The sequence below is a fragment of the Papio anubis genome, chromosome 6, assembly GCF_008728515.1.
Source record: "Papio anubis isolate 15944 chromosome 6, Panubis1.0, whole genome shotgun sequence".
NCBI classification, from domain to species: domain Eukaryota; kingdom Metazoa; phylum Chordata; class Mammalia; order Primates; family Cercopithecidae; genus Papio; species Papio anubis.
The window spans coordinates 145,195,885-145,214,236 of NC_044981.1; the positions used below are offsets into that span (position 1 = coordinate 145,195,885).

The following is an 18,352-nucleotide window of genomic DNA, read 5'->3' on the forward strand; positions in this document are numbered from 1 at the left end:
TTTCCCCACTAGCATTGCCCAAGGGGCTCAATCTGAAACAGAAGAGTTAAAGTGGATGAGGTTAGTGTTTTTAGAATAATATGTTATTCTATACATTACATAAGCTGAAATAGGGACCACAGAACTACTAGAAAGGTGTATATAAGGGTTATTTATGCCTAAAAACTAAAACACTATGCCAAATTTTTAGAAGTTTCTCTTTCTTCCCGCTTCTCCATCCTTAATATATCCGCAAGAACGTTTCATCAATAGTGGGTACTAATTATCTTCTGATAATGCTAATGAAATACATCTATCTAAAGTGAAAAGAAATCTTTTAACTTGCTTCAACTACCCATTTCTTTGTTTTGTTTTGTTTTGTTTTTGAGACGAAGTCTCACTCTGTCGCCCAGGCTGGAGTGCAGTGGCGCAATCTTGGCTCACTGCAACCTCCACCTCCCAGGTTCAAGCAATTCTCCTGCCTCAGCCTTCCCAGTAGCTGGGACTATAGGCGCACACCACCACGCCTGGCTAATTTTTGTATTTTTAGTAGAAACAAGGTTTCATCATGTTGGCCAGGCTGGTCTCAAACTTCTGACCTCAGGTGATTTGCCCACCTCGGCCTATATCAATATCTTATTACTGTTTATTCACACTTATACAGAAGATGCATTCAAATGGCCACACCATAAACATGTTTCATTTTTTAGCTCTGAAAATATCAAGTAAAAATTTATTTACCTACTATATAAAATATATATAGATAGGTGGATATACAGAAGTCTTGTAATGTAAAATGCCAAATATATTGTATATTTTCATATATTTATTCCAATATTAAAATTATATTTATTCAAATCCAGTACTAGGAAGCACCAAAACTTAGTTTCACATTATGAAAATCATATTATAAATTTATACTTGCAAAAGTTTAAAACCATTGTCTTCGGGGATAAGAGAAAACATACGTGAAGAATAGCAAATCCATTGATCTTGTTTGAACTGACCCATTCAACCTAAAGAGCTCAAATTATTTCAAATGATTTTAAGTCTATTCTGACAGTCTCCATCAAGCACTACTGTCACAAAGCAAAACTGGAATTCTCTGTCATGGCATGTGTATCGGAGTGTCCTCAAAGCTTCCAAGTTGAGAAAAAGTCAGTAAAAGTCAATCAACCCAGGATGTCAGGATGTACACCATGTGGCCTAATAATATAAATCTGGACAGCACACCACTGCAACTGGTCCCATTAGCCACACATCTCCAGCTAGCTCTATGGGGGCAGTAGCAGAGCATGCAGTTTTCGGATGAGATTTTCCTACATGATATTGTTCGTTATTGTTACTCTTACTAAGACAAATATTCAAAGATTTCAGTAAAATCTTCTATGTAGACCCCTAAGCATAAAACACTTAGCTTACATAGAAAGGCAAGGCATATTTAAAATATCCCTATCTGAAGCAGTATGGCATTAACAACAACAACAATAGCAATAACAATAATAAAGATGTACATAATTTGCCAATCTACAAAACGCTTTGGATATATATAAATCAATATATATGTACATAAAAGAACTGATCATTTAACCTCATAATAACCCTGTAAGGTAGGAATTATTACGCCCCCCACCTTTTTTTTTTCCCGAGACAGAGTCTTGCTTTGTCATCCAGGCTGGAGTGCAGTGGCGCAATCTCGGCTCACTGCAACCTCTGCCTCCCGGGTTCAAGCAATTCTCCTGCCTCAACCTCTCAAGTAGCTGGGATTACAGGTGATTGCCACTGTGCCCTGCTAATTTTTGTATTTTTAGTAGAGATGAGGTTTCACCATGTTGGCCAGGCAGGTCTCGAACTCCTGACCTCATGATGTGTCTGCCTCAGCCTCCCAAAGTGCTGGGATTACAGGCATGACCCACCATGCCCAGCCTGTTATGCCCATTTTTAAGTGATAAGAGACATGTTCAGACAAATAGAGGAACTTATGCAGCTCCTAAGTTCTAGAAATAAAGTTTGTCCTTTGATTGTCAAAGTCTAACACTCCTTCCACTTAAAGAATCCAGATTCTGATAATGACCACTTATGAGGCACCACATGAACTGTTACTATGCCAGTTTGGGCTAATGGTGGAGGACTTTAAAAGCAACATATAAAGTAATGACAAGGCCCATTGACTTCTTTATGCATTTTTAAAAATTTAGCTTATATTAACTTGCCATTATTCTACAAAAAAAAGCTCACTACAGTCCAGTCTCTCTCTTATTATAATGATCTTAGAAAACAAAATTAAAAGGGAACTTAACTTAGAGCACTTTATTTAATGAGCAGGGCTTACATAAGTGTGCAGAAATAATACCCTGGAGCTATTTTATACAAGAGCCACAAAAGATCTACCACAGATGAGTGACAGAAACATAATTAGTACGAGCTTTTGCAGTTGCCAATTTGCCATTATTTAGAAGAGCACTCTCTACTTGAAGTTGAGCTTTTACTACACACTGAATATCACAGTCAGCAGAAACTGAAGAATGGTGGCCCAAGAGCAGATGATCCTGCTGTAAATTCCAAGGGATTTCATTAGCTGCTAACAGCCAATACTGAATATTGCTGATAAGTCCCTACTGAGCAGCCACCTTGGCTTGCCTAAGACTCAGCATGTGAGAAAAGGACCAAAAAAAAAAGTTTTCCTGTCTTGGGAAATGCAGAAGCACCCAGTCCAGTATGGATTTGCTCGCCCCTTATTCCACACCCCAGACCACGGCCTGCTTGCAGGTTTACTCTAGGATCGGGAAGGCCCCAGGGGTTAGTCCTAATGTAGCCACTGGATGTAATCCAGGCCTAAGTGAGGCAACATTCAGAACACCACCAGTTTACATGGGTTCTAGAGTCCATTTAAGACATTGGGCCTATCTTTCCTCTCCTAGATTCGTTCTTAAAGCAACAGTAACTTTTCCAGAAATATTCCAGGGACGGAAAGACAGGAGATTCTGCAGACCCTATTCTCCCAGCAAACCTGTGTTGGTAGCAATATGCCTGATAGCTTGAACCAGTTACATGTGGAAGGAAAATCATCCTGCAATTTCACCACAAGAGGATTTTTCGTTATTGATGTCGAGGGTGGTAGAAATTTGGAGGGGAAATTGTGGGGAAGAGACAGGATGGCTTGAAGCCCTTTTCTTTTCAAAATATTCATTAGAAACTATGCCTTTTAGCCTCAAAAGTGCTACTGTGAGTCTTTAAAAGAAGCTCTTGGATGAGAAGAACCCAGGGCAGCAGCAAAGAATCCAATGCCGATTAATTCAAGTGCTAAGCAAATATTAACTTCCAGGCATGGTAAAGGCACTGATTCCTCAGAATCATTCTCACACAACAGCTTGGAACCAAAGTTGTCTATAAAAATAAAAGTTCCTGAACAAAGAATATTTGCAGTTCAACCCTAAAATATTGATTTAAGAAATGAATTCTATGCCTTTTAAAAGAAATGGGACATAAATCATGCTACATTCCCTCCCACCCTTGCTGATCAACTAGATATGACAAATATTTTCAAATGTATCAAGTGCTTACGGAATTCAGATTTCTTGGCCTTTCTTTAAGTTAGCATTTTTGTGGGAAACAATGTTATATGGGGGATGATTTTTTTTTTTCTGTATTCAACAAGAAACAGTAAATATTTGGCATGCCGTTTGCCCCAAGGATCAAAATGACACCAAAGAAGTGTGAGTGGTGATACCAGACTGTGCTGACTCCCTGAAGCTGACTTAGAAACCTTCTAGAGGAGAAAACATTAATGCATGGGTTAGAGAAGAACTCCTACAAAATACAGCAAACCAATTCCAAGATGAAGTTGTGGGAAATAGCAAAGGTTGAGCTGAATTCTCAAGAAGTAGAACTCACTGAGTAAGAAAACTAGAGAGTGGGTGCATGTTTGGGAAGTGTGTTATGTCAAAAAGCAGGTGTGATCATTCAAATTTGATAGAGTTTGTTTTGAAATAAAATCATCACCAGGGAATTAGATTAATTTTATAAATAATCTTCCAAGAGGATGCATACCAATTTATTTAGCAAATAACTGGATTTCTTAGCTATTCATACCACTATAAGAGACACTGGCTATTTCTGAGAAACTCTACCAAATACAAGGATTTACCACTATAGTCCCTGCCCTTAAGGAGCTTTTAGTCTAGTAAAAAAGTGTAGAGAGGGCTAAGGGTGAGGTCATGAAAAAAATTTAGAAGTGTGGTATGAGTATTTCCTTCTGGGAAAACAAAGACTTTTCATTTAGTCTGGTCTTTGATGGTTGGGGTCAAAAATGGAGAAAAGAAGTGTATTTAGAAAACTCTGTTTAGAGAACAACTGTTTCCAGAATGGGTGAAAATAAGTAGGGAGAGATTAAAAAGACATCATGTCTTTTGCAGGAACATGGATGGAGCTGGAGGCCATTATCCTTAACAAAGTAATGTAGGAACAGAAACCCAAACACCGCATGTTCTCTGTGGGAGCTAAATGATGAGAACTCATGCACACAAAAAGGGGAACAACAGATACTGGGGCCTACTTGAGGATAAAGGGTAGGAGGAAAGGGAGGAGCAGAAAAAATAACTACTGGGTACTAGGCTTAGTACCTGGGTGACAAAATAATCTGTACAACAAACCCTCATGACACGAGTTTACCTGTGTAACAAACCTGCACATGTACCCCTGAACCTAAAATAAAAGTTAAAAAAAAAATCTCTCTCCTGAGGATCAACCAAGACTGGTTCCTAAGTCCATTTTCACGCTGCTGATAAAGACATACCTGAGACTGGGTAATATATAAGGAAAAAGAGGTTAATGAACTCACAGTTCCATGTGGCACAATCATGGCAGAAGGCGAAAGGCACGACTTACATGGCAACAGGGAAGGGAGAATGAGAGCCAAGCAAAAGGGGTTTCCCCTTATAAAACCATCAGATGTTGTGAGACTTATCCACAACCATGAGAACAGTATGGGGGAACTGCCCCCGTGATTCAATTATCTTTAGCTGGGTCCCTCCCACAACACATGGGAATGACAGGAGTACAATTCAAGAGGAGATTTAGGTGGGGACACAGCCAAACTATATCACTAAACCAGTCCAATTTACCATGCAGGTGAGCCTCAGAGGATGGCTAGTGCCTAAGGCAGTGAGGATGTCCCCCAGCTTATTCTTAGTCTGTTTTATTGTGTCTCTGCCTCTAAACACTTGCTGTAAGGCATCTATTTACATCTCCATTTCTGCTTCCTTAAAATTTGGTGTCTCTGAATCTCCTTGAGAAGATGGCAGCTCTCTCCTTTGGCTTTCAGTTAACCTCCAACTTCTGCTCCCAGAGTTCTCCACAGCTCCTGAGAAATCCAAAGCTGTTTCCTGTCATGACCACGCCTAACCCCAAGAAGATATCTGATTACAATTGGGTTTTAAAGAGTTGTAGAAGTGACAAATGTGAGCTTGGGATTCAAAATCTGAATACCCACAATTTATTCCCAGTGTACACTTTCTATGTGTACCAATTCTTGTTTTCAGTATGTTCCTGTGGTTCCCATGTCCCAGCATCCTTTGTGGATTTCTTAACCATGTAGAGCCCATCATCTCTCACAGGCCATCAAGAGACTCATTTAATTCTCATGAATAATTACTCCCAAGTGCCTCCAACCCATGAAGAGAACAAACTTTCCTGAATCTTGAGAGCCTTCAAACTACAACACACATTTTGAGATCTTTATAATAGTAGGTTATACGTACTAAGTGTTCACTATGTGCTGGGTGTTTTACATACAATATCTTATTTTATCCTGATTACGTGCCTTCAAAGTAAGTATTATTATACTCATTTCGCAAGTAAGGAAAATGAAACTCAGAGGTCAACTAAGTTGCCTGAGGTAACTTAGCTAATAAACACTGATTCGAATGCAAGTCTGAAGCAAAAGCTGTCCTTTTTTACCACTATGTAGCAATAGCAGACTTAGATTATTCTGTAATTTTTTCTAATAAGTCACGACTGTAAACTATCTTATTCTGAATTTGTATAACACTCAACACTGTATTAGGTGTATTGTAAGTGCCTAATTAACTATTGTGCACACAGTAATGTAGTGTGACTGGCAATTCTCTATGTAAGTGGGGAAAAAAACCATGATGTCATTTAATTTCACTTTGATCCACAAACAGTTGGATGGATTTGTCCACCACAGAGCCAATATAATAAGCTATGACTAGAGCATGCTAAAACAGTCCAATCAGCCAATTCAATGAAAAAAAAAAAAAAGCAATCGAAGTAGAGTAGTTTTAAGATGTTGCATGAATCAAAAACTGATTGCTTCAGGTTTTCCCATTTCAATCGGCTGTGCTAAGAATACTTTCCTGCCTGTATTTCTCCTGAGCATTAGCACAGCCTCACAAAAGGTGGGGTAGATATTGAAAAGGAGAAATGCATTTTCCTGTTCACAGACATAATCATAAAGAAAATAATTTATATAAATTTGCTTTTTAAAAGACCTTATTGGTTTGGCTACATTGAAAATACTGCGGTTTCTCTTATTAAAGGTAAGGGAAATACATTTCCTCTGGGGGAAATTCAGACTAAATAGAAATTATGACATCTCACCCCATCTGACCTTGTAATTCATACACTACAGATCAATGTTTAAAAGCCTGCTGCCCAGTCTCCAACCCCCGCCCCCTCAAGAATGTCATATACACAGAAAACTGGCACCTGGACGAGCTTCAAAGTCCCCACATGGGCACTGTGGTGAGCTCATCACATCAGGCTAAAAACCAGCCTTTGTTCTCAGTGTCACGTTTTGCCTTAGTAGGAGATGATGTCCCCACAATCACGTCCATTCATGAGGCAAGAGCACTGGGGTCTGCATGGAACAACTCTTCATTGAGCTGCAGAAAACAGGGAAATAGCTGTCGTGTTTTCCCAGTGATGCTATTAATATTTAAGTGCTGTTCTCTAGTGGGGGTGGGGGGAATAAGAACCCAACTCGAAGAGGGCTCTGACCTACTTTCATGATTACTGCTGCAATCATGAACAAATTGCTCAAAAAGAAAAAGAAAAATCACATCTATCCAAATTCCAAGTAACAACCATAGAAGGCTAGTGTTGGCAAAAGATGTTGCTTGGAAAATTTGCAGCTACTGCTGTGGATCACATAAAAGATTTTATATCTAAGCAGAGTACTTAATGGTTTGTAATAAGCACTAGCCCCCATTTCCATTTCAGTGCTTGAACATGTTATTAATGAATGATGATGTTAAGTATGACATCTACAAAATGGCATATAGCTCTGAAATCAGAGCTCTCACTTCATCTCACTATTCTCATTGAATTACAGAAAGCAAATAAAGTGAAGCATATTCTCACTTCAGGCAGGTTAAGTGATTTGCCAGGAGACACTTAGCAAGTTAGCAAGCATAAATAAGGAAGGAAGCCGCAGGATCCTTTAATAAAATTGGGTCCACACACCAAGCATGGCTCTCAAAGCATGGCATCTCAGCCCAGGTATCCTAATAAGTATGGAACTCTAGAAACAAGGGGGCAGAAGCAACAGCTTGCTGATCCTTCCTGCTGCTGCCACTAGGAAGACTCTCACAGTCACGTATCCAGAGGGTCTTTTTCTTCCATTTAGTTTTTCTTGTTTTTTTTTTCTTCCATTTATTGTCCCTGCATGCTGTTTCCTACAATAGCTCCAAGTTCAAGAAAAAGATGAATAAAATGACAGTTGCTAAGTTTATTACAAGGTAAAAAGAATCACAAATGTAGTTAAATAAACAAGTAACTACAAATCTCCCTGTCTTTTTCCTCTCTTATTCCTTTACCTCCAGCTTTTTCCTTCTCTCCATCCTGGTCATTAATATAAAAAAATTTTTTCCCTTAATCCCTTCCTTCCAGGTTTCTTTCTTTTGCTTTAAAGGTCTATGCATGCCATTAACCCTGTTGTTAACAACATTACAAATATTAACATCATTTTTTTAAATGTCAGGATATGTATAAGGTATTCATTCTGAGAATTCAAAGGACTTTTTCTTTCTTTTTCTGATTGACCTCTAAGAAGCAGAGACAAAGGTATCTGTCTCTTATCCCTCAGACCAGTGCTTCTGTCTCTACATTAGGCTTTTCAACTACAGGACCATTGACAATTAGAGCTGGATAATTCTGTGTTGAGCAGGGCTGTCCTGTGTACTATTGTAAGGCTCCTCAATTCCCAGGCCATGGACTGGTACTGGTTGGTGGCCTGTTAGGAACTGGGTAGCACAGCAGGAGGTGAGTGGCGAGTGAGTGAACATTACAGTCTGAGCTCTGCCTCCTGTCAGATTAGCAGCAGCATTAGATTCTTATAGGAGCACAACCCTATTTTGAACTGCACATGTGAGAAATCTTGGTTCTGCACTGATATGGATTGGCTCTGTGTCCTCATCCGAATCTCATTGAATTGTAATCCCCAAGGTTGGAGGAGGCACCTGGTGGGAGGTGACTGGATCATGGAGGCAGACTTCCCCCTTGGTGTTCTTGTGATAGTGAGTGAGTTCTCATGAGATCTGGTTGTTTGAAACTGTGTAGCACTTCCCACTTAACTCTCTCCTCTCTCGCGCCAGCCATGTGAAGATGTACCTGCTTCCCCTTCACCTTCCTCTATGATTGTAAGTTTCCTGAGTCCTCTCCAGCCATGCTTCCTGTACAGCCTGTGAAACTGTGAGTCAGTTAAATCTATTTTCTTTATAAATTACTCAGCCTCAGGTAGTTCTTTACAGTGTGTGAGAATGGACTAATAACATGTTCCTTATGAGAATCTAATGTCTGATGATCTAGGGTAGAACAATTTCATCCCAAAACCATTTCCCCACCATCCGGGAAAAAATTGTCTTCCACAAAACCGTCCCTAGTGCCCAAAAGGTTAGGGACCACTGTACTATTGGATGTTTTGCAGCATCCCTGGCCTCTACCCACTAGATGTCAATATCAATCCATCTGCCAAGGCTCTAACAACCAAAAATGTCTCCATATATTGCCAAATGTTCCCTGGGACAAAATCACCCCCAAATGAGAAGCACTTGTCTAGATCATACTGCCTGGTTGTCTCTGTGTGTGTGAGAGAGAGTTAGAAAAGGAAGGAGGTTATTTTGAGTTCAGCCTGTGTAATTCTTGAGGTGGGCTTGAGATCAGTGAGGTGAGAGATTATTTTCTCTAATGTCTACTCACTTCACATTGGTCTTGAGAGAAATGCTATAAACACAACAAGATTGGTTAAAGAATTCTGAGTTTCTTGGAGGAAAAATAAAACCCCCAAAACAATAATAAAAGCACTGAATTACAACATACATTTTATACAACATGAGTGGACTGTGCCTAACAGAACCAGTACGCACAGCCTACCTTTTGTATGTGTTAACATTTTTTGTATGTGTTAATATTTTTTGGCATTTATGTATTGAAATAGCCTTTAAAAGGGTCAAAAAATTACCTAGAATAGGAGTTCATTCTTGGAATATCATAAACCACTTCTATTTTACCTTGTATTTGTCCTTACCTCAAGGATGTATTGGTCAGCTCTGAAAATATATTCAAGAGCTTTCAACAAGCAATTAATTAATCCTTGCAGTGCATTAATATTGAAGGAATGGTCATCTCTTACTGAGCAGACAGATATAAAAACAAGAGACATTACTGTTCTGTAATGATTCAAACTAATAAGAGGCTCTTAAATGGAACATTTGTGTCAAACTATCAGTAAATCCCAGATTTACACTTAAAGACCTTGCTGGACCACAAAGGAATATTTACCATGTCAGATTCTGCAATTAGAGTTCTAAATACTAAAGTTCCTCTATGTGCTATCAAAATACATTTAGTTGAGAATATTTTAGTCAACTCACACCTATAAAAGTATGCCTTACATTTAAAAGAATCCTAAATAACAATATTAGCATCAAATATGCATACAGTTTCTACCTTCAGAGATCAACTGTAAAATAGGTAGTCAATAAATTCCCAAGTCATTACTTTCCTGGCATGCAAATTTCCTTGTAAAGAACGAAACTTCTTTGTCAGGGAGGTGGACACTTGACATCAGAAAAATGTATTCTTAAGTAGGCACAGGTGGAACATAAATCTAAGAGAAAGTATCTGAAAACACAAATGGACCAGTTTGAACTAGAAATCTTTTAGGAAAACAAGAATAACATTTATACTAAGGAACTGAGGTTGTCATTTTGTGCACTCAGTTTACTGAGTGGATAATTATAAGCACACTAGAAAATGGCAACAACAAGACAAAAGAATAGAGGGTGTTAATGTATTTTAAGAAATTGTAGTCAAATGATGATTGGATGTGTAGGATTCAAATCACTGCCTTGCCTCTAATTAACTCTGTGACTATGGGCAAAACTGCCCACTTGCATTAATGTGGAGGCACAGGGAACTGAAAGTGAAGAGCAAATCAGTGTTTTCCATTTTCTTATACTTATTTATTCTCTCAAAACAGTTCTACTTAGATTTCCTTATATTTAAAAATGGGGAGATATGTGACAAGCTGGACCAGGTGGCACTCTGGGATTTACTGAGCAATGTGACATTACCTATGCCCTGACCTCAGGCATCCTTGATTCCATGGTGAACTACCATTTAGCCATCTGTAAAATAAACCTAATGTTTAATTTTGGAGAATTAAAGAGTACCACCATCTTTAGGATCTCCTTAATCTGCCTAATCCCTTTATTCTCTATCCGTGAAGGCAGAAGCCAGATCTGTTGTGTTCTCTATTGTATCCCAAGTGTGAGCACAGTGCCTGACATGTGGCAGGCACCGGGCAAATATTTGTAGAATAAATGAATAATTTGACACACCAAAATCACCACAGTATCTTGATTTGTTGCTCGTTAACTAGACATAGATACAGATAGTGATAAATGACACTTCAGGATAGCACATGAGTATCAACACAAAAGATATTTCTAAGGGCTATAACTATTTTAAGTTCTCCAATGTGATATGTTCAATAATTATAACAGTACCATCTGAAATCCTTCATATAGGTCTTTAGTTTATATTAACAGAAATGAAAACATGAGCAGAAGAGTCATATTCTGAGGGAAAGTACAAAGAAACAGACTCCAGAGGGAATTTAGACAGTGGAAGCAAAATATTAAAGATTGTTAGTCCCCAAAGCAATGGACAGACTTTTAAACTGAGGCTGTTGCCATCTGCAGTTGTCACTGACCATCTGCTTAGGTCTAATCTGGTCTGTCACTAGCATTAAATATAAGTTAAAATTCTGTTCTTCTAAGTAAATTCCAGAAAAGGTTCTCTTATCCTGAATTGTGAGCTAAATTTTCATTCTTGTACTATTTCAGCAAGAATATTATTAAATGGCTTCATAAGGTCAGGCCCATGGACCATCTAGCCCAACATTCTGTGAGTGATGGCAGCCACACGCTGCAACTTCTATTATGAACTTCCTCAGAGTCCAGCTTCTGCACTGTTTGTAAACATCAAACCTGAAATTAATTTAAATATTGACCCCAACATATCAATGTCATGCATGGGCATGGTAAGCAGATTTCTCAGTTGCTCCTCCAAATTCAAGCCCCCCGCTGTGCATACCCTACATAATCTTCTTCCCTTGCAGGCAGGTGGAGCCTATAAATTTTTATATGATAGTTGCCACATTTTTTTTGGTATGTACTACTTAAAAATTATTTTATTGGTATACAACAGTTGTACATATTTGGGGGCACATATGATATTTTGATACATGTATACAATGTGTAATGATCAAATCAGGGTAATTGGGATATACATCATCTCAAACTTTATCAAGTTTACAATTATAGAAGACTCTGTCGTAGCTGACCAGAGGAGGATTAAAAGTCTGAGATATGCACTGGTCCTGGAAAGAGCAAATATCCACGTGTTGAAAGGGCCTGTGGAGACCACAGGAACTAGAGTTGGTCTCCAATTGCTAGAAGTAGCCCCCCCGCCCACACCTAGCAAGAAAAATGGGATGTGAGTTGTATAGCTGCAACGAACCGAATTCTCCAACATGAGCTGAGAAGACCTGAAGCTCCAGAAAAGAAATGCAGCCCAACCTCCAGATAAGAACTGCAGCTCAACCTAAAACTGAATTCTCCAACATGAGCCAAGAAGAAGACTCTGAGCTCCAGATATAAGAACTGCAGCCCAACCTGAGCAGAGGACCCAACTAGCCCGCACCTGGACTCCTGACCCACAGAAATGTGAGATAATAAATGGGTGTTTGTTTTAAATTTGTGGTCATGTGTTACACAGGAAAAAAAAAATCTAATAAATCAGATAAAGAATAATGGGCATATTATAAAATTTTATGAATGAGTGGATTGATAAGGTAAGTGAAATCCAGTTTACTTTTTTGAAAGGATGAGCTCCAGTTTACAATGATTGAACTGTCCTTTAATACTCGGGGGTATGCTTGGAACATGAGCCATCACATAATAAAGAGTGCTCCTCTGAAGTCACTACAACCATGGGGATTACAGCTTGGTGGAAGACCACATGCCCTGCATTGCCTAGCACAATGTCTGGCACATAGTAGGTGGCTGCTGTGGTTCGAATATTTCTCCCCTCCAAAACTCACGTTGAAATTTAATTCCCAAAGTGACAGTACTGAAAGGCGGGGGTCTTTAAAAGGTGACTGGGTCATGAATAGTGGATTAAGAGGTTATCACAGGAGTGGCACCAGTGACTTTCTAAGAGGAGAGTGACCTCAGCTCCCCAATCATGTGTAGAGTCCCCCCTTAAGCAAGAAGGCCCTCGTCAGATGTGGCCTCTTGGCATTTGACTTCTCAGCCTCCATAATTACAAGAAATAAATTCCTTTTCTTTACAAACTACACAGTTTCAACTATTGTTATAAGCAACAGAAAATGAACTAAGACAGTGGTAAAAAAACAACAACAACAACATGTGTTGTCAAATTAATAAACACTGAATAAATATATTTATTAATATAAAAATGTTTTCTGAAAAAATGAAGAAAATGGTGAACATATTTCTTTGATTACTCATTATACACTTTATAATTTGTAGTGTCTAAAGTTATTAACATTTACACACATGTAGCATGTGTGTAACTCATGAGCTACTTCTGGGAGTGAATTCTGGGGGGGTGTGTATGGAAGGACATTTACTTTTTATTGTGTGTACTTTACATACTTGGAAATCTTTGCATGAAATGTCAATTTTTAATGATAGGAGGATATACTTTAAGAACAGAAAGATCTAAGAGCATGCCTGGAATCAGACACTTTATTTTATTTATTTCTTTTTAATTTGTTTAGTTTTAGAGACAGGGTCTTGCTCTGTCACCCAGACTGGAATGCAGTGGCATGGCCACAGTTCACTATAGCTTCCAACTCCTAGGCTCAAGTGATCTTCCTGCCTCAGCCTCTCAAGTAGCTAGGACTACAGGTATGCACCACCATGCCCAGATAATTTTTTAAAAATTTTTGTAGGGATGGTGTCTCATCATGTTGTGTAGGCTGATCTTGAACACCTGGTCTCAAACAATCCTTTCCCCTTGACCTCCCAACGTGCTGGGATTACAGGTATGTGCCACCACACCTGGCCAAATCAGATACTTTGTAAAGTTTAACACTGCAAAAGAAAACTTTCTCATCATTACTCTCGACATTTTCCCAGGTATTTGTAGTAATGGTGATTATGCCACTCAATCAGGATGGCATGTCTTTTTGAGGATGTATTTTACTAGATACTTTATGAATGCAAAGAAGCAACACCCTAAAAACAAACCAAAAATGATAATAGCAATAATTCTAACTTAATCTACTATGCATCATGCATTGTGTTAAGTACTTGACACATTATCTCATAGATTTTTCCCTAAGGGAGCTCACAATTTATTTGAAGAAATCAACTGTAATTATAATTGTAAAATTATACAATCAAATATAATTCTAAGTTATAAACTTATATAATTAACAAAAATAATTAACAATTCTAGGCAGCATCTATGTGCCAAGGTAGGCTGGGGTGTGAGTTGTAGAAGCAGCAAGTGAAATTCAGAGGAAAAAGTGATCCTATGGGAATGAGGCACAGAAGAGGATTCGTAGGGGAGCTGGAGGATCAGCAGAAGCCAATTTGGCTGTAGCAGAGGGTGGGTACAGAGGACAAGGAGAACCCAGGTCAGGTAATGGGTTAGTGCTAGATCATGGGCTTGGATAGCCAAAGGAAGCATTCCAATCCAAATCAATACTTAACTTATTGTATTGTGGGGAAATACTGTGAGTAACAGAAAGCTGCTAAAAGTTTCTGATGCTAAAGTGGTTTAAGTAGGTTAACTTCTCAGGAAGGGGGAGAACAGGGTGGAGGACAGGAGAGAAGGAGGGAAGGAGAACATTCAGGGAAACACAGCTGTGGTTTCAGCATGGAGAAGATGAGCCTAAAATTGGGCAAAATCATAAGACTAGGAAGAATAGGGAATGTCTAGAGACACCCTAAAGGATGAATTAAAAGGGTAGTTATTAAACAGTTTGGGTAACATCGGAGAAAAAGTAAATAAAGAAGACACCACAGTTTCAAATCTACATGACTGGGAGAAAAGTGGTTCCACTGACAGAAACAGGGATGATGCTGTTCAATGGCCCCACGATTTCTAGAGTAATGATCAAGCTCCTAAGTGTCACACTGAAGGCTTCCTTGTGACTTGACCGGTTTTCTTTCTTCTCCACAACCTGTATGCATGTGAGCAGGCACACACACATAGGGACCATGCTACCAGGAGACCTCTGAACACATCAGGCAGTTCCACCCCTCCATACCTTTTCTCCTCTTCTTCTTGCTTTCTTCTAGCCATACATCACATTGTCTTTCTGTAAGACCTCCTCTGGAAACTCTTCTCAGAATGACCAGTCTAATTGAGATAACCTTTTCCTTTTCATATCCTAGAGTGTCTGTGACTAAATACCTCTGTCATGAAATCCATCATGTCGCCTAATTTTTATGTGTTTGTCTGTTTCTCTGCCTGAGACTGTATATTCCTTTATTTGATTTTGTATGACCAGTAACTAGATCTATCTCTAGCACCTAACAGACACTCAATAAGTATTTGTTGAGGCCAGTTATGACAGTGGCTTGCCTGTATTCCCCAGCACTTTGGGAGGCCAAGGTGGGAGGATCACTTGAGGCCAGCCCAGGAAAAATATCAAGACTTCATCTCTACAAGCAAATTAAAAAATGAGCCAAGCTTGGTGGCGTGGACCTGCAGTCTCAGCTGCTCAGGAGGCTGAAGTGGGAGGATCACTTGAGCCCAGGAGTTTGAGGCTGCAGTGAGCTATGATCATGCTGCTGCATTCCAGCCTGGGCTATGGCATGCGACCCTGCCTTTAAAAAATTAAAAAAAAATAAATTGAAAACAAGATTGTTGAATAAATTTTAAATTGAGTTTATCTGAATTTTAGGTGATGGTAGTACAGAATCTAGTAGGATTCGAACTTTGTTTTCCAAAACAATGGTTAGTGCACTGTACATATAGGATTTAAGTTTCAGACGATAAGCAAAATATACACAATTTAACTTAGCACTGTCAATCATCGCTAAAACTCTCAGTGATAAAACAGACATTCTGGATATTAAATGTAGCCCCAAACGTTTTTGCGGATATTTCTCCATAAGAACACTGAGAGATTACTCAATTTCAGGATTTGAAATGAATAAAAATGAAAACTTCAAAAGAGCACTCTCAGACACCTAAATTATCCTGTGCAATCATCAACTTCCAAGAAGAAATATAAGCTTAATAAAAATTTAACAAACTGAAGGTGGCCTGGTGCATATTTATCCAGATTGCTTACTGTATTTGCAAAATACAGGACCTGCATATAAAGACTGCTAAATAATAACAATATCTTAGTGATTTACATTGGTAAGTTACTTTCACTTGCATTTTGTATTTGAGTCGTACAATATCCCTGTTGAGATATCACTATATCACAAAATAAGGATAGCCAAGATATCACTATCCCTACTTCATGAATAAGGATACTGAGACTGAACCAGTTCTGAATCTCTCCTCTTACCTCATCTCCCTCATGTGAGCAGTAACTCTGCTGTCTTTTTGATTTTGCTTTCCTCATTTTTCTCTGCCAGGCAGGGCAGTTCCATGTTCTGTCAGATCTGAAGCTTTATATAATTTTGAGTGCTCTCCTTAAAAAAAAATGTAAAATCATTAATATAAAACTAGGTATGAACTGTAACTTTAAACCTTCACATATAGTAAGTCATGTAATCTTCATAACAACCTCATGTTTGTAACAGGCACTGGGATGATCTCCATTTACAGATGAGAAAACTGAATTATAATTTAAACTTTCTCTTTCTATTATTCTCCCTCAACATCTGGACAGCACACTCTTAGCTTACATCCAGAAATGTGCCTTAAGGGGCACATTAGTGCCCAGACCTCTAACCAGGGCAGCACTACATGAAGGACAATAAGGACAACCTACCTAGCTTACCATGCATCATTGATGTGACCCATCCAAAGACCACCGCCTACAGGTTGCCATGAGAACCAAGACCAGAACCGACCAGAACCTCCTGCATCTAGACTTACACATTGCATGATGTTATCATGATAACTACAGAGTTAACTATGTTTATAGAGTCTTATAAATAATCCTCTTTTCATTATTCGGGATTTGCTGGAAGAGTTATCTTAACCTCTTCAGACAGTCCTAAGCCTACACACGTGAGGACTCAGCCATGCCACACCAAAAGAAATTCTGATGTGCTGGAGCCTTGAGAAATCACATATCCTGAACTATTTTATCCTGAGATTTCAATGATATTTTACAACTAAACCTTTTTGGATGTAATTTAAGACACACTCATTGTCAGTTCATTCATTATTCTGTTTCCTCCTAAATGAATAAGTAGTGCAATGTATGTATATGCTATTTGATTTACTGAGCACAATCTAGTTATTGTGTGCAGAGATAACAATATTGCATAAGACTGACTTCATAGCCACCGGGAAGTGTAAAGAGGTGAAGTAACCTTTGAGAATGCACATATAACTGAAATAATAGAAAACTGATCTGATAATAGCATGGTTGGGGTTCTATGAATGACTGTCAATTTTTTTAATTCTCAAAAATAATGTTGAGTTTCTTTTTAATAATACCACTTTTTTTTCTGATCCCTTATGCCTTTTCTTCCAGACAGGTTAGAAATTCTCGTATAATTAAGAAGGTTAAGTTTATGCATATGTCTGAACATTATCTCTGATAGCAAATAGTCACCTGAGAAAGGGTCTGATATGACCTTGAAAAAAATTATTATTTAAACTAGAAAGAAAGAAATTCTTATTTAGCACAATTGTGCAAGTTTTTGCTTTTGTACTAATCTAGTACCCTAGAATTTCAAAAGTTTGTGCTAAAGTCATTGCAGAATCCTAACACTAAAGGTTTTTTTTGAGATTTTTGACCTTAAAATATATAAATGTGAACTTTTAATATTCTTCTCTTAAATGTGGGTATTTCAGAAGAAGTAATCATATTAAATAGACAATTGTTTATATGCAAAAAAAATGAAGAAATTAAATGTGCAAGATATTCTTTGTAATGTTCCATCAGCCATGGAGAGCACTTATTTCTACAAAGATGGGAAATGGCATTAATGAATCCTCCCCTTTGCTGTTATTTTATTTCATTGACAATTTATTCAATAGTAATTTGCTCTTGTGAAAAATAGAAAATATGCATTTTCTTTTCTCACATACACACTTTCAAATAAAGAATACTATGATGATTTATGATACCATATAATCTATCTAATCCATCAAAATGTTCAATTAAAATGGATTTGGCCATTGATTAAACAGACCTTTGACTATGACTGCCCTTTGTTTTTTATTTTCATTTTTATTTATTTATTTCATTTATTTATTTTTTTGAGACGGAGTCTTGCTCTGTTACGCAGGCTGGAGTGCAGTAGCACAATCTCTCAGCTCACTGCAACTTCCGTGTCCCGGGTTCAAGCAATTCTCCTGCGTCACTCTCTCAAGTAGCTGGGATTACAGGTGCCCACCACCACACCCGGCTAATTTTTGTATTTTTAGTAGAGACAGGGTTACACCATGTTGGCCAGGCACGTCTCAAACTCCTGACCTCGTGATCCGCCCACCTCGGCCTCCTAAAGTGCTGGGATTACATGCCCTTTGTATACGTGGAAAATCTAAGTTCATTAATTGCTTCATTCATTCAGTAAATATTTATTTAGCATTTGCCATGTGTCAGGTCCTAGGTGTCCGGTATACAAGACAACATCCCTACCTCATTGAACTTAACTTTGGGTGGAATTCA

The 18,352-nt window shown here is 38.4% G+C and overlaps 1 protein-coding gene and 1 long non-coding RNA gene across 6 annotated transcripts in view; both read right to left on the reverse strand.

The window, feature by feature from the left end:
- Window positions 1–18,352, reverse strand: part of SLC35F1 (solute carrier family 35 member F1) — a 398,228-nt gene that overhangs the window by 296,047 nt on the left and 83,829 nt on the right. The window lies entirely within an intron of this gene.
- The window catches only part of LOC103884076, a 115,515-nt gene that overhangs the window by 26,317 nt on the left and 70,846 nt on the right, over window positions 1–18,352 (reverse strand). For 3 of the 4 annotated variants that reach the window (XR_002521796.2, XR_002521799.2, XR_002521798.2), the window contains one exon: window positions 16,067–16,193. This is a non-coding gene — a long non-coding RNA (uncharacterized LOC103884076). Of the gene's footprint in view, window positions 1–5,102; window positions 8,674–16,066; window positions 16,194–18,352 lie in introns of those variants that run through there. The other variant, XR_646539.4, reaches the window with a different exon arrangement.